At 43.9% G+C, this 15555-nt stretch overlaps 1 protein-coding gene across 3 annotated transcripts in view; it reads left to right on the top strand.

Moving 5' to 3' along the window:
* LOC138662083 (ligand of Numb protein X 2-like) overlaps positions 1–15555 on the top strand; it is a 118214-nt gene that overhangs the window by 44334 nt on the left and 58325 nt on the right. The window contains exon 2 of one of the 3 annotated variants that reach the window (XM_069747220.1): positions 4796–4895. The exons of 1 other annotated variant lie outside the window; for it this stretch is intronic. The gene's annotated coding sequence lies outside the window, so the exon portion shown is untranslated. Of the gene's footprint in view, positions 1–1001; positions 1209–4795; positions 4896–15555 lie in introns of those variants that run through there. One more of the 3 variants, XM_069747222.1, reaches the window with a different exon arrangement.

The following is a 15555-nucleotide window of genomic DNA, read 5'->3' as shown; positions in this document are numbered from 1 at the left end:
ACATCAGTACTGAGCTGTATGGCTGTGAATTCAGCAATGGATTTTTCAGTTTGTGGGATGATCCTTTCTAAGATTGAAGAGGAGATCAGTGAGTCATATAGGGCTAGTTGGATGATTTGAGAGGCTAGATAATATTTTTGGAGGTACCCCTAAGCTGTCTTAGCACTTTAAGTGATACAGGGTAGAAATATTGATTAATTGGATAGATTGCTACCAAAACACTTGAATATGGAGCTATGGACAGACAGCTTGAGTTCTGAGTGTGTGCTTTTGACTGCTTCTGTTTTGCTGAGAAAATCAAAATGATCCTTCAAAAGACCACAGCACCATCATAGTAAGGGGCGAAAGTTTTATCAGGGAGTCATAGGTTGATATTAGTCACGTGTCCATACCATGGGGCCCGGTGAGCAGAAGCACAATGGGGGGGGGGGGGGTCCGTGCCCCAGCTGTTCCCTTCACTGTGTCCCATACGGCAGTAAGGGCAGTAATGCCATGATGGCAGCCCTGTCCATATCCCAAGGTGAGATGCCAATTTGAGGTTGAAATTGGTTTTGATGAAGTGAACTTCATGTACAGAGAGAGATGTTCATGGCCGTAGACTTTAAGTCATTGACCAAGAGTGAGGTCAACAAAGTACTCATGAGATAAAGTGGGCCAGTAGAGGGACCGTAGATACCATCTGTGTAGATGACCACCTCGTGGTAGACAGGCAGTTCTAGGTCCTTAAATTCAGGGTTTTGGCTGTGACAATCAGGGAGGTTCTATGGCCAGGGCATAAATGAGTGGGGGTAGCTCCAGCACAAACCTCGGCAAACCACCAGTGACAATGATATTTATGCTTTAGTCCAGCATAGAGTATTTTTTGATCTTAGGACAGTGCTTCTCTGTGAATACTGAGTATTTGAGACTGTCCTTTTACGATGTAGGAAGAAGATTGCTTGTGCTTGGGTAAATACTTCTGAGGGCGTTTAAGTCTCTGGTGAGCTGCCGCCTGTTTCCTAGAGGAGAGGTACAGGTCACTACGTACACATAGCCGCAATGTGAATAGGCTGCTTTGTGCTGTGCACACTGAGGACTTTATCCTCTCTTCTGGGTTACATTACCCCTCAGATGGTTGGCATTACACTGCCCGGAGTTAGAATTTCCTGCGGTTGGAATTCTCGGTGGCGCTTTCTTGGTGTCAAAGTTTGTAATACAAGGAAGCCTTTGTAAGTAAAATAGACAAGCAAGGGCTTCACCTTTCCCTTAATCTGATTTTAATTTTTTTTTGCTTTCTGCTTTTTTGCAAAACTTGTGTATTTTGTACTGTCTTATTACCGTAATTTTTTCTTGTTACGTTTGTTTTGCACTTTACTTGATATTCTCCTTCAAGAAAGTGTATATAATATGACTGTGTTTCTTGTGTTTGCTCTTCGGACTACAAGTTTTTCCTGCATCATTGTATTGGATGACTGTACATCACAGGAGAACATTGAGGCATATATGGATGAATGGGATTTTTAGCAGAGTGTCACAGTAAGGCCGGGTTCACATTAGTGTATCTGTGCGCAGCGTACAGATCCACATAGATCAGCATGCGTCTTGCATACCTACATTTAACATTGTGTACGCAGGCACATGCGTTGGCATTAGTTTGTATGCGGATGTGTCTGCATGCATTGTTTTACCGCGCCCATCGAACGCAACGTGTTGCACTTTTTGTTGCGGAAATTATGCGCAGTCATACGCATGCTGATGAGTGTGTCAGTGCAAACGCAGGCAAAATTGCATGCACACGCAGCGTTTTTTACATCATACGTAACTGATGCGGATAAAAAATGCAGAGCAAGCATGTGATTAAATTCGTTTTTGGCATGCGTCTGCGCATACTGATGATACGCTGCTTACAGATACGCTAATGTGAGCTTAGCCTCAGTTGGTGCAACTTTAGGGAGGATATACTATGTAGCTGCACGGAATCCTTTAACCAGCAGCAAGCAGCTTCTGTCACAGACACATGAAGAGGTGTATTATGTTGACCTATTGGACTGCAAAGGGCCAATACACTGCCCTCTTCTGTCTGCCTGCCCCTGGCACAACTACACCAATGATATACAAAATAGTATATGTTGGGTTAAAAATTTAGAGCAGACATGTATGCTTCATAACTCGTATAACACATTACATACATCTATCATGATAATTTATCTGTACTAATATTTCCATGCAAAAATTACACTCTAGCTTGTTTTTGGTGACCCAGCACAGATTTGTTGTGCACCATCTCATCACCTAAAATCTGGCAACAAACATACGGTAGTTATGTGCTTTAAGTGATTGCAAACCACCCGATGTTTTGCTCCACATTACATATAAGACTACAAAATGTGACAAGTGGCTCTTCATTACATCCACTAGTGACTAATTTAATACATGCCATCATCCCATTACTCTACTTACTAATATTTCTCCAGTTCCCAATCAGAATAAAAAACACCAGAGAACTGGTAAAGTGAGAAATGTCAGCAATGTGCAGAGGCGGGAGACGACATAAAGCAGTGCTTGCTTGTATTAGACACTGTTGTATGGAATAAGCTTTATTGTGGGGAAAAGCTTTTAACATTTTATACAACGGGGGGGGGGGGGGGGGGGGTCTCATACTTACAGATGGCAGGCTAGGCTTGTACAGTCTGAACATAGTACTTGATAGTGCTGGCATACTGATCACACTGATAGCAATTCTCCAGAGAGGAAAAATGAAAAGGTGTTTTATACATTGTAAACCTGTGTGTAAAGTGTAAGCTGTTATGTAACAAGTTTGTCACCCACTACTACTATCATTGTGGGCATTGTTGCCCTGCCGTTGGTGTACATTTTGGCAAACTGCACTTTTCCTTCGGAGCATCAATGCATTATTTCCCAGCCTTTGAGAGCCTTGGTGCCCGATGCCCCCACCTTTGGGAGACTTGGTGTGCAATGCCCCCGCCTTTGGGAGCCTTGGTGCCCGATGCCCCCCGCCTTTGGGAGCCTTGGTGCCCGATGCCCCCGCCTTTGGGAAACTTGGTGACCGATGCCCCTGGATTTGGTAGCCGTGGTGCGCAATGCCCCCTGCCTTTGGGAACCTTGGTGCCCAATGCCCCCTGCCTTTGGAAGCCTTGGTGCCCGATGCCCCCCATTTTTGGTAGCCTTGGTGTGCAATGCCCCCACCTTTGGGAGACTAGGTGACTAATGCCCCCGCCTTTGGTAGCCTTGGTGCGCAATGCCCCCTGCTTTTGGGAGCCTTGGTGCCTGATGCCCCCCGACTTTGGAAGCCTTGGTGTCCGATGCCCACCGCCTTTGGGAGCCTTGGTACAAGGGTTTTTTTCTCAGTGAGAGTTAAAGTGGTGCATATACATAATAAATCACATAGTTATGTATGTCATGTCATGTCTGGATTGTTTTTTTTTCTGGTGTATACTCTAAGCCGAATACACCAGTGTTATAAACTGAGCCATATTTCTCTTTTTGGCTGGCTACTATTGACAAGTTGTCTTCAGTAAGAAATTCCATTTATGCATTAAAATAATGCAGTATTGTAACCGAAAATATAACAAAATAATGAAAAAATGTAATTGAGTGATATGACGAGTGCTGTCAATGCCCTGACTCAGCAGCGTCTCATCAATGAGTGGCGCTCACATTTCTTCTTATCCCTCCCGCAGACACCAGGTGATGCTCTCCGGGGGAAGCCCTATTGTCTGGATTCAGGTGTTAGAGCTGTGTTTGCCTCAGGCAAGATGGCTCATCCTAATACCACCTCCATGCTCAGTATAGTCTGTAAAATGTGTCTGCTTTTTGTAGTAATGTTAAAATATATGCCATATTCTAAGGCTATGTGCCCACGTTGCAGAATAGAAGCAGAATTTTCTGCTTCAATTCTGCATACCCTTGGCTGGAAAAACGCATGTGGATTTAGACGTAATTGTTGCGTTTTGCATGCGATTTTTTTTTTTTTTTTTTTTTTAATTTTTTTAGCGTTTTTCAAATGCATGTCTGTGGGTGTGGAAGCCGCGATTCTGCGAAAATAATGAACATGCAGCATTTTTTCCATGATGCGTTTCCGCCGCGGAAAAAAGCAGCATGAGCACATCAATTGCGGAATGCATTAGAAAGTAATGGGACGCTGTTTGTAAGCGTTTTTTAAGCATTTCCGCAGCGGAAAATCGTGGCAAAAAACGCTTAAACGCAACATGGGCACATAGCCTAATGGTTTCAAAGGTTAAAAAATAACTAGCACTGTAACTTAAATGCTAATTAAACATCATCATTATTGTTTTATAACTCCCTTAATTGTAGTGCCTTAAATGTAAAAGCAGTGTTCACAGTATATAATTATGTGAGTAGAATTAAACATGGCTAAGTGACAGGTACAATGGGACTGGGGACCCGACCTACGAGGGTTTACAATCTACGGTACTTTGTGTTTGTAATTTCACGGTGTGACCTCCGCTGTCATCCCTTTTACTAGACAGCCACATTTCTTAAACGTGTCCTCCAGGATTAACAAATTGTAATGTTCCTGTTCTAAAAGTGCTGGATGTTTTAAATGTTCGCATTACATACAAATCAATAAATTTGTAGATTAGTTCAGCTGGGTGTAAGATACCAGCTACTTTTCAGGAAAGTGAAGATGTGTCTGCCTCTTTGGTTCCTTACTACTCCCCCTACACCACTCCTCCCTGCTCATTACTGAGATGGAAATTCCTGGCATGTCACTGGAGACTGGATGGTTTTGGCATGCCGGAGTTTTCTCAGCTGCTTGCTTACCTATTTGCAGGCCAAAGTATTAAACCTCTGCAAAAAGGGGGACATAGGAGCACAACCGAATAACTGTGGGACAGGCAGCGGTGTTTGTCACAGGACGACAGGGCTAGAAGGTAAGGAGAGCACTCTGAAGCCTGGGGTATGTACTTCTGTGTTTTATGCTCTAAGATTACACTGCAACTCACAAAGTAATGACCGATTTAGCTCTGCTACGTCTGTAATTATGCTTTAGTCAGTCCTGTATAATCCATAGTAGTATTGTGTAATGTGTGATAATGTGAACAGCAAGGACTACATGTTCTGGTGAAAGACATAATAGCTATGTAGCAGGATTCTGCAAGTTATGTGTAAGTATGTCATCCAGTTACTGTCCTATTCGTGACATGGCTGTGTGTGTACGGAGGCATGGCTGAAAGCAGAAATATTAGTTTACAATAGCCAGCTAGCTTGTGTGCTCAGGACAGCATTGTACGTGGAGTATCTGACGCCATACCAGGTTTACCTGGCAGCTTGGCAATGTCTAGACCACATGTAGCAGACCACATGTAGTTACAGAGGGTTTCTAGCCTATGAAATTTGGACAAACCAACTACAAGATCTAGAAAAATAATAAAAAGCATCCATAAACTTTATTAAACAATGTATTAAAACCAACACAGTGCTTTTATATAAATTAAGCCATGCGAAGATGCAGTGAAGAGGTAGGTGAAGGCTACAAGCGTTAGTTACAGTAAATCTGCAGAAACTAGGTCAGTTATCATAAATAACATATAAAGAAGGCCACGATAAAGTATGCTTGGCTGTGCCAGAAATCTCTGTACGGTGGAACAAAGTAGGTATCAAAACTTATATTTCACTAACCTAATATAAATGATTCTGCCAACAGATTTCACAACATGAAAATAATGTATTCTTTGTTTTCTGACCTGATGAGGCTAGTATATTTATTATGAAAATCTGTCAGAGTGGCTGTATACGGTAATCTTCTTCACAAAACTTTTTGCTTGATATTGTAATGCTTGTTCTGATACCAGATATAATATATATATATATATATATATATATATATATATATATATATATATATATATATATATATATATATACACATACATACATGGCTTTTCAAAGTAAGTATACCGGCTTCCTCAGGTCTGCGGTGTACTTAAAAAATGTATGCCGTCTGTATTGTGAATTCTGGTGCCTTAGATCTAGTGACTTGAATTATTTTGTGTGAAATGCCTCAGACCCAGGCTCCTTATGTTAATTTGCTTTTTCCCGGAGTACCAAACAACTACAATTACAGTACATTTAGGCCAAGATGGATGAAGATTGTCATTCTGATAACCAGTCTTACTGAAGAGTCCAATGGAATAAGGGGCGTTAAATTAATTTAGAGGCATTAAAGGTGGTACATCTTTCAGCTGCCGTGCACCATGAGACAGAAATTTGGAGTACATTTTTGTTGTAATTTATGCCAAATATAATTTGGCATTAATTATGGTGAGGAAGACGAAAAAAGCTTTGCTCCAGCTCCAAAATTTAAAATTAAGTCCTTTATTGGTACATAGTTAAAAGCATAAGCTGGATGACTCTCCACAGCACAATAGGAACGAGCTACGCGTTTCGATCTTTGCAGATCTTTATCTGAGCTCTGATAAAGATCTGCAAAGATCGAAACGCGTAGCTCGTTTCCTATTGTGCTGTGGAGAGTCATCCAGCTTATGCTTTTAACTATGTACCAATAAAGGACTTAATTTTAAATGTTGGAGCTGGAACAAAGCTTTTTTCGTCTTCCTACCGAATACTATGTGGATCAACGTGGCAGTTCCGTGCACCTGCTGAAGTTGCCTGGTGAGCTGGCTTTTTGTCTTTCTCTATGTGTCATTAATTATGGTGAACCTATTGGCCACATTCAGCTGTGGCCAGCATCCAAATAACTTGTAACTGGCCGCGACTGGGGTGAAAACTGCAAAAGTTTCACAAAGAATTGCAACATTTCAAACAGTTTTCTGACAGCATTCTGGCTAACACCGTTTAATATACTGGCCCACGATCCAGGACTAGCAGCCCTTTGGATACACAGCATGTTCGCTGCATCCAAAGCGCTGCCTTCTATTGAACACAGGTGAATCCAGATGTGATCACTGAACTGTGTGGATTTACCACGTCCAATACATTCTATTAATGTAATTTCTGTTGCGGAGACTAGCGTAGACTAGTCTTGATAGACGTTCCACATGTCAGTCTCCGGGTGATCCACTGGCGTCTGTGGGTGCATAGTGGACATGGGATTTCAAGAAATCCCATCCACTGTGCTGTAACAGCTGGGCGCTGCAAGTTTGACGCGCCATAAATACACAGCGTCAAACCCGCAGCAATTCCTGATTGTGGGAACATACCCTTAGGCTATGTACACACATTGGCAACGAAGAAACAGATGATACACGGTCAAACACAGTATCATATGAAAATATAAACTTTATTGATAATTATTAAAAACAAATGCATGGAAGGTGATACAGATAATGGCGCCACAGCGAAACACGCTGCAACAGAACGCCAGAGGCGTGTACACAGGAATACCAGTCCTCAATACCTAATATACATATTATTCGAAGGTATAATCAAAAAAACAAAATAAAACGTACAAAAGAAACCTAAAAAATAAACAAAACAAACTAAATATAGCAATGTGTAGCATAATCACTATGGAGTAGGAGCCGAACTGCTGGCAGAAATGCACTAGGAGTAATCAAAGACCCTGCGCAGAGGTACACCTGATATATTATCGGTGTACCATGTAAGCATCCATATTGGGTATAGAACCACTGTCACACAATGTGGCAGTGAGATACACCGCCACCGGTCTATAGTGTACACCCACCGCAAGAGGACTGGAGCTCCCGTGGAATAATTATCAATAAAGTTTATATTTTCATATGATACTGTGTTTGACCGTGTATCATCTGTTTCTTCGTTGCCAATATGTATTTCGATGATAGGTCTTTAGGTCCTTTTCAGATTAATGGTACAGATTTCTGAGATAGTTATTGCTACCATGTTAGTTGGCTATATTTGTTGCTATGTACACACATTGTGGATTTTTCCACGCGGATTCTGCAGAATCCACAGGTAAAATGACCTGCATTTTACCTGCGGATTCCCCCTGGATTTACTGCAGATTAAGTGCAGTTTGTGTGGATTTCACCTGCGTTTTTACACCTGTGGATTCCTATTATGGAATAGGTGTAAAACGCTGCGGAATCCGCACAAAGAATTGACATGCTGCAGAAAATAAACTGCAGCGTTTCCGCGCTGAATTTTCCGCAGCATGTGCACTGCGGATTTGGTTTTTCATAGGTTTACATGGTACTGTACAACGCATGGAAAACTGCGGATCCGCAGGGCCAAATCCACTGCGGATCCGCAGCCAAATCCGCACATACCCTTACTGTTTTAAATTCTGCACCTTTCCTGCACTGATTATTATTATTATTTATTTATATAGCACCATTAATTCCATGGTGCTGTACATGAGAAAGGGGTTACGTATAGAGTTATAAATATCGTTTACAGTAAAGTAAACAAATTTACAATGACAGACTGGTACAGAGGGGAGAGGACCCTGTCCTTGCGGACTTAAGGTACCTTCACACTAAACGATATCGCTAGCGATCCGTGACGTTGCAGCGTCCTCGCTAGCGATATCGTTTAGTGTGACATGCAGCAGCGATCAGAATCCTGCTGTGATGTCGTTGGTTGGGGCTAGAAGTCCAGAACTTTATTTGTTCGCTGGCTCTCCCGCTGACATCGCTGAATCGCCGTGTGACACCGATTCAGCGATGTCTTCACTGGTAACCAGGGTAAACATCGGGTTACTAAGCGCAGGGCCGCGCTTAGTAACCCGATGTTTACCCTGGTTACCATCGTAAAAGTAAAAAAACCAAACGCTACATACTTACCTACCGCTGTCTGTCCCCGGCGCTCTGCTTCTCTGCTCTGGCTGTGAGCACAGCGGCCGGAAAGCAGAGCGGTGACGGGACAGACAGCGGTAGGTAAGTATGTAGCGTTTGTTTTTTTTACTTTTACGATGGTAACCAGGGTAAACATCGGGTTACTAAGCGCGGCCCTGCGCTTAGTAACCTGATGTTTACCCTGGTTACCGGCATCGTTGGTCGCTGGAGAGCTGTCTGTGTGACAGCTCTCCAGCGACCAAACAGCGACGCTGCAGCGATCTGGATCGCTGCAGCGTCGTTTAGTGTGAAGGTACCTTTACATTCTATGGGATAATGGGAAACAAACAGAAGGTCGACAGTGCGGCAGCTCGGTTGGTGGTGAGGCGGCAGAATGGTTATTGCAGGCTGTAAGCTTTCCTGAAGAGATGGGTTTTCAGGTTCTGTCTGAAGGATCCAAGGGTGGTGGATAATCGGACGTGTTGAGGCATGGAATTCCAGAGGATGGTGGATATTCGGGAGAAATCTTGGAGGCGGTTGTGTGAGGAACCAATAAGTGTGGAGGAGAGTAGGAGGTCTTGGGAGGAGCGGAGATTACGTGAGGGAAGATATTGGGAGATTAGTTCAGAGATCTAGGGAGGGGACAGGTTGTGGATGGCTTTGTAGATCAGTGTTAGTAGTTTGAACTGGATTTGTTGGTGAATTGGGAGCCAGTGGAGGGATTTGCAGAGGGGAGAAGCAGGGGAGTAGCGAGGAGAGAGGTGGATTAGCCGGGCAGCAGAGTTGAGGACAGACTGGAGCGATGCAAGAGAGTTAGCGGGGAGGCCACAGAGGATGGTGTTGAGGCGGGAGATGATGAGGGCATGCACAAAAGTTTTGGTAGATTATGGGCTGAGGAAGGGATGGATTCTGGCAATATTTTTGAGTTGGAGGTGACAGGTGGTGGCAAGAGTTTGGACGTGCGGTTTGAAGGACAGGTCAGAGTCGAGAGTTACCCCGAGGCAGCGGATTTCAGGTGCGGGAGAGAGTGTGATGCCGTTAACCATAATAGATAGATCAGTTAGGGGGAATACGCGAGATGGGGGAAGGATGATGAGTTCAGTTTTGTCTACATTGAGTTTTAGGAAGCGAGAGGTGAAGGAGGATATGGCAGATAGACACTCTGGGATTCTGGACAGCAGAGAGGTGACATCTGGGCCAGAGAGGTAGGTCTGAGTGTCGTCCACATACTGGTGGTATTGGAAGCCATGGGACTTTGAGTTGTCCTAGGCCACTGATCTCCCCATCTGTGGTTTGTTACCGCTGGTTAATGATGTGTTCCCTGCTGGCACGTGATCATGGCAGTGAGCATAGGAAAGAAATAACAGGTTTTGTTAGTCATTCTCAGCAGTTCTGGCATACAGGGAGGTTTGGATTGTTGCCATCAACAAATCAATGTAGCGACCGACATTTGACGCTGAAGCATGTTCAGTAACAAGTTTAAGATACAGGCAGGAGAATACTGGCCGTGTATCAGGTCCATGTGGTCATCACCTGGCCTCCAGCAAGGTTGGACTTTATTCTCTCTATGGAGATATGTATGTGTATGACCATTGCTTGCTTAGCGATACACAATACAGTATTACATTGGGTAAGAAATACCGTATATACTCGAGTATAAGCCGACCCGAGTATAAGCCGACCCCCCTAATTTTGCCACAAAAAACTGGGAAAACTTATTGACTCGAGTATAAGCCTAGGGTGGAAATGCAGCATTTACCGGTGAATTTCAAAAAATAAAAATAGATCATTCTTGCCCCATAGCTGTGCCATATAGTGCTCTGCATGTTCATTATTGCCCCATAGCTGTGCCCCACATAGTGCTCTGCACCATTCATGATTGTCCCTATAGCTGTGCCCCATATAGTGCTCTGCACCGTTCATGATTGTCCCTATAGCTGTGCCCCATATAGTGCTCTGCACCATTCATGATTGTCCCTATAGCTGTGCCCCATATAGTGCTCTGCACCATTCATGATTGTCCCTATAGCTGTGCCCCATACAGTGCTGTGCCCCATACAGTGCTCTGCACCGTTCATTGTTCCCTATAGCTGTGCCCCATATAGTGCTCTGCACCGTTCATTGTTCCCTATATAAAGCTGTGCCCCATATAGTGCTCTGCACCGTTCATTGTTCCCTATATAAAGCTGTGCCCCATATAGTGCTCTGCACCGTTCATAGTTCCCTATATAAAGCTGTGCCATGGCCGCTGCTGCTGCAGTAAAAAAAAAAAAGCCATAATCACCTCTCTTGATTGCAGCTCCCGGCGTCTCGTTCCGGCATCCGGTCCCGGCGCCTCCATCTTCCCGGCGTCTCTGCACTGACTGATCAGGCAGAGGGCGCCGCGCACACTATATGCGTCATCGCGCCCTCTGACCTGAACAGTCAGAGCGCAGACGCCGGGAAGATGGAGGCGCCGGGAAGATGGAGCGACGCCCGGCGGCTGGAACGCGGACAGGTGACTATTACATACTTACCTGGTCCCGACGTCCGGCTCCCCCTGCCTGTAACAGCTGGTCTTCGGTGCCGCAGCTTTTTTCTCTAATCAGCGGTCACCGGCAGCGCTGATTAGAGAAATGAATAGGCGGCTCCACCCCTATGGGAGGTGGAGCCGCCTATTCATTTCTGTAATGAGCGGTCCCACGTGACCGCTGAAGAGGGGAAGAGCTGCAGCACAGAAGACCCGTGGGACGGCAGGGACAGCGCCAGGATCGCTGGGACTAGGTGAGTATGCCTCAGCGCCCTCACCCCCTCACCCGCCGACCCTGCCGCCCACCTTGACTCGAGTATAAGCCGAGAGGGGCACTTTCAGCCCAAAAATTTGGGCTGAAAATCTCGGCTTATACTCGAGTATATACGGTACTTTAAAAAGAAAATCTGACCGGTTCATGCAGCGTCGTGTGAATACCCTATTTATTATATTGATGGCTTGACTGTTCAATACAAGCACTTTTTACCATCCACCTTTCGTGTCTCCCCTATTTCCTTATACGCTGTAAGCAGCGAGCAGGGCCCTCATTCCTTTTGGTATCTGTTGATTGATGTGTTATTCTGTTATGTCTTTATTGTCTGTACAAGTCCCCTCTAAAATGTAAAGTGCTGTGGAATATGTTGGCTCTATAGAAATAAAAATTATTATTGTAATGGTACATGCTAAATATTTTAACAGAGCCCAATACATACAGGATATATTTGATGTACATAAAATAAGATGCATATAATGATATCTTTGAGGGAGATATGTTTATTTTTTTTGACAATGTGGCATACATGATACAAATCTAACGGGTGTTGTCCACTATTGTAAACCAAAAGTTAAAAAACAAATTAAAAAAACTACTTGGCTGATGCCAGTTTTCTGACCTTCTGCCAGCATCCTCCATTGGTCTCCTGGTTTCCTCTTCTAGCAGGGGGGGCATCAGGTGACCAACGTTAATTGGCTTCAGTTGTCACGCTAAGTTTGAGACGGAAGAAAGAGTTGTGCCATTAGAGGAGCATCAGCCAGATAGGGGAGTCTTGTATTTTTCCTATTAAATAGCCTATGCTACTTATTTATATTTTAGTAAGTTAATTATTGAAAATGAAAATCTGCAACTATTTATAAGGGTAAACCAATTACGGGATATCTTAAACTGACAACACTTTACCTATGCTGCTTTTGGATATTGGATTATAATTGCTTTGTTGCCAACGAAATTAATCTCCATATGCATTGTTCTGATTCTGTTAGGGTAAGGCTGGCATGGAAAACTATCAGTCTCTATGATTCAAATATGAATATTTTAGCTAGGAGTATACATAACAAAAAACAAGAAAACACCAGTGACTACCCAGAACTGTAAAGAGATGTACACCACTCTTCATATTCATGAAAACACCAAAGAGAATAGAGTATAAGTACTGTAAAAAAAAAAATCTCTGATTAAATAAATAATTAAAAAAACAAGTACAATAATCTTGCACAAATGAGTCACCGACTAGTACAGGAGGAGTGCGGAACCTGCCTGCGAAGGCTCACAATCTACAAGGGTTAAATCACTAAAGGGTTATTAAAAGGATCATATTGTAACAAATATCAGCATGATAAAAGAGAATATTTTGAAAATGTGTTTTTTTTTTAACCCCTTAAAGGGAACCTGTCACCCCGTTTTTTTCAGATTGAGATAAAAATACTGTTAAATAGGGCCTGCGCTGTGCGTTACAATAGTGTATGTAGTGTACCCTGATTCCCCACCTATGCTGCGAAATACATTACCAAAGTCGCCGTTTTCGCCTGTCAATCAGGCTGGTCAGGTCAGGTGGGCGTGGTGACATCGCTGTTTCTTCCCCAGCTTTCCGTTGGTGGCGTAGTGGTGTGCGCATGTCCAAGTGCCGAATCCACTGTGCGCAGGTGAAGTAAAAGCGCGCGATCAGCGCTATATCCCTGGTCATCGGTGGGGGCGGCCATCTTCCTGAGGCCGCGCGTGCACAGATGGAGTGCTCTGCTGCACGGGGCTTCAGGAAAATGGCCACGGGATGCCGCGCGTGCGCAGATGAGATCGTGGCGGTCATTTTCCTGAAGCCGAGATGCAAACTCTGCTTTGGGAAAATGGCCGCCGCGATCTCATCTGCGCACGCGCGGCATCCCGCGACCATTTTCCTGAAGCCCCGTGCAGCAGAGCACTCCATCTGCGCACGCGCGGCCTCAGGAAGATGGCCGCCCCCACCGATGACCAGGGATATAGCGCAGATCGTGCGCTTTTACTTCACCTGCGCGCAGTGGATTCGGCACTTGGACATGCGCACACCACTACGCCACCAACGGAAAGCTGGGGAAGAAACAGCGATGTCACCACACCCACCTGACCTGACCAGCCTGGTTGACAGGCGAAAACGGCGACTTTGGTAATGTATTTCGCAGCATAGGTGGGGAATCGGGGTACACTACATACACTATTGTAACGCACAGCGCAGGCCCTATTTAACAGTATTTTTATCTCAATCTGAAAAAACGGGGTGACAGGTTCCCTTTAAGCCCCAAGTGTGGTTTGCACGTTAATGACCGGGACAATTTTTACAATTCTGACCACTGTCCCTTTGAGGTTATAATTCTGGAACGCTTCAACGGATCTTGATGGTTCTGACATAGTTTTGTCGTGACATATTGTACTTCATGATAGTGGTAAAATGTATTTGATACTACCTGCGTTTATTTGTGAAAAAAAACAGAAATTTGGCGAAAATTTTGAAAAATTCGCAATTTACCAACTTTGAATTTTTATGCCCTTAAATCACAGAGCTATGTCACACAAAATACTTAATAAGTAATATTTCCCACATGTCTACTTTACATCAGCACAATTTTGGAACCAAAATTTTTTTTCTTAGGGAGTTATAAGGGTTAAAAGTTGACCAGCAATTTCTCATTTTTACACCTTTTTTTTTTTTTTTTTTTTTTTAGGGACCACATCACATTTGAAGTCATAGGGGTCTATATGATAGAAAATAACCAAGTGTGACACCATTCTAAAAACTACACCCCTCAAGGTGCTCAAAACCGCATTCAAGAAGTTTATTAACCCGTCAGGTGTTTCACAGGAATTTTTGGAATATTTGAAAAAAAATGAACATTCAACTTTTTTTCACCAAAAAATTACTTCAGCTCCAATTTGTTTTATTTTACCAAGGGTAACAGGAGAAAATGGACCTCAAAAGTTGTTGTACAATTGGTCCCGAGTCCGCTGATACCCCATATGTGGGGGTAAACCACTGTTTGGGCGCATGGGAGAGCTCGGAAGGGAAGCAGCGCCATTTGACTTTTCAATGCAAAATTGGCTGGAATTGAGATGGTACGCCATGTCGCATTTGGAGAGCCCCTGATGTGCCTAAACATTGAAACCCCCCACAAGTGACACCATTTTGGAAAGTAGACCCCCTAAGGAACTTATCTAGATGTGTTGTGAGAGCTTTGAACCCCCAAGTGTGTCACTACAGTTTATAACGCAGAACCGTGAAAATAAAAATTCTTTTTTTTTTTCCACAAAAATTATTTATTAGCCCACAGTTTTGTATTTTCCCAAGGGTTACAGGAGAAATTGGACCCCAAAAGTTGTTGTCCAATTTGTCCTGAGTACGCTGATACCCCATATGTGGGGGGAAGGGCACCGTTTGGGCGCATGGCAGAGCTCGGAAAGGAAGGAGCGCCGTTTGGGATGCAGACTTAGATGGAATGGTCTGCAGGCGTCACATTGCATTTGCAGAGCCCCTAATGTACCTAAACAGTAGAAACCCCTCACAAGTGACCCCATATTTGAAACTAGACCCCCCCCCCAAGGAACTTTATCTAGATGTGTTGTGAGAACTTTGAACCCCCAAGTGTTTCACTACAGTTTATAACGCAGAGCCGTGAAAATAAAAAATCATTTTTTCCCCACAAAAATGTTTTTTTAGCCCCCCAAATGTTTATTTTCCCAAGGGTAACAAGAGAAATTGGACCCCAAATGTTGTCTAATTTGTCCAGAGTACACGGATACCCCATATGTTGGGGTAAACCCCTATTTGGGCACACGGGAGAGCTCAGAAGGGAAGGAGCACTGTTTTACTTTTTCAACGCAGAATTAGCTGGAATTGAGATCAGACGCCGTGTCGCGTTTGGAGAGCCCTGATGTGCCTAAACAGTGGAAACCCCCCAATTATAACTGAAACCCTAACCCCGACCACACCCCTAACCCTAATCCCAACAACACCACTAACTCCGACACACCCCTAATCCCAACCATAACCCTAACCACACCCCTAA

Source organism: Ranitomeya imitator, chromosome 2 (assembly GCF_032444005.1).
Source record: "Ranitomeya imitator isolate aRanImi1 chromosome 2, aRanImi1.pri, whole genome shotgun sequence".
Classification (NCBI taxonomy): domain Eukaryota; kingdom Metazoa; phylum Chordata; class Amphibia; order Anura; family Dendrobatidae; genus Ranitomeya; species Ranitomeya imitator.
This window is presented reverse-complemented; position numbering and strand designations above follow the sequence as displayed.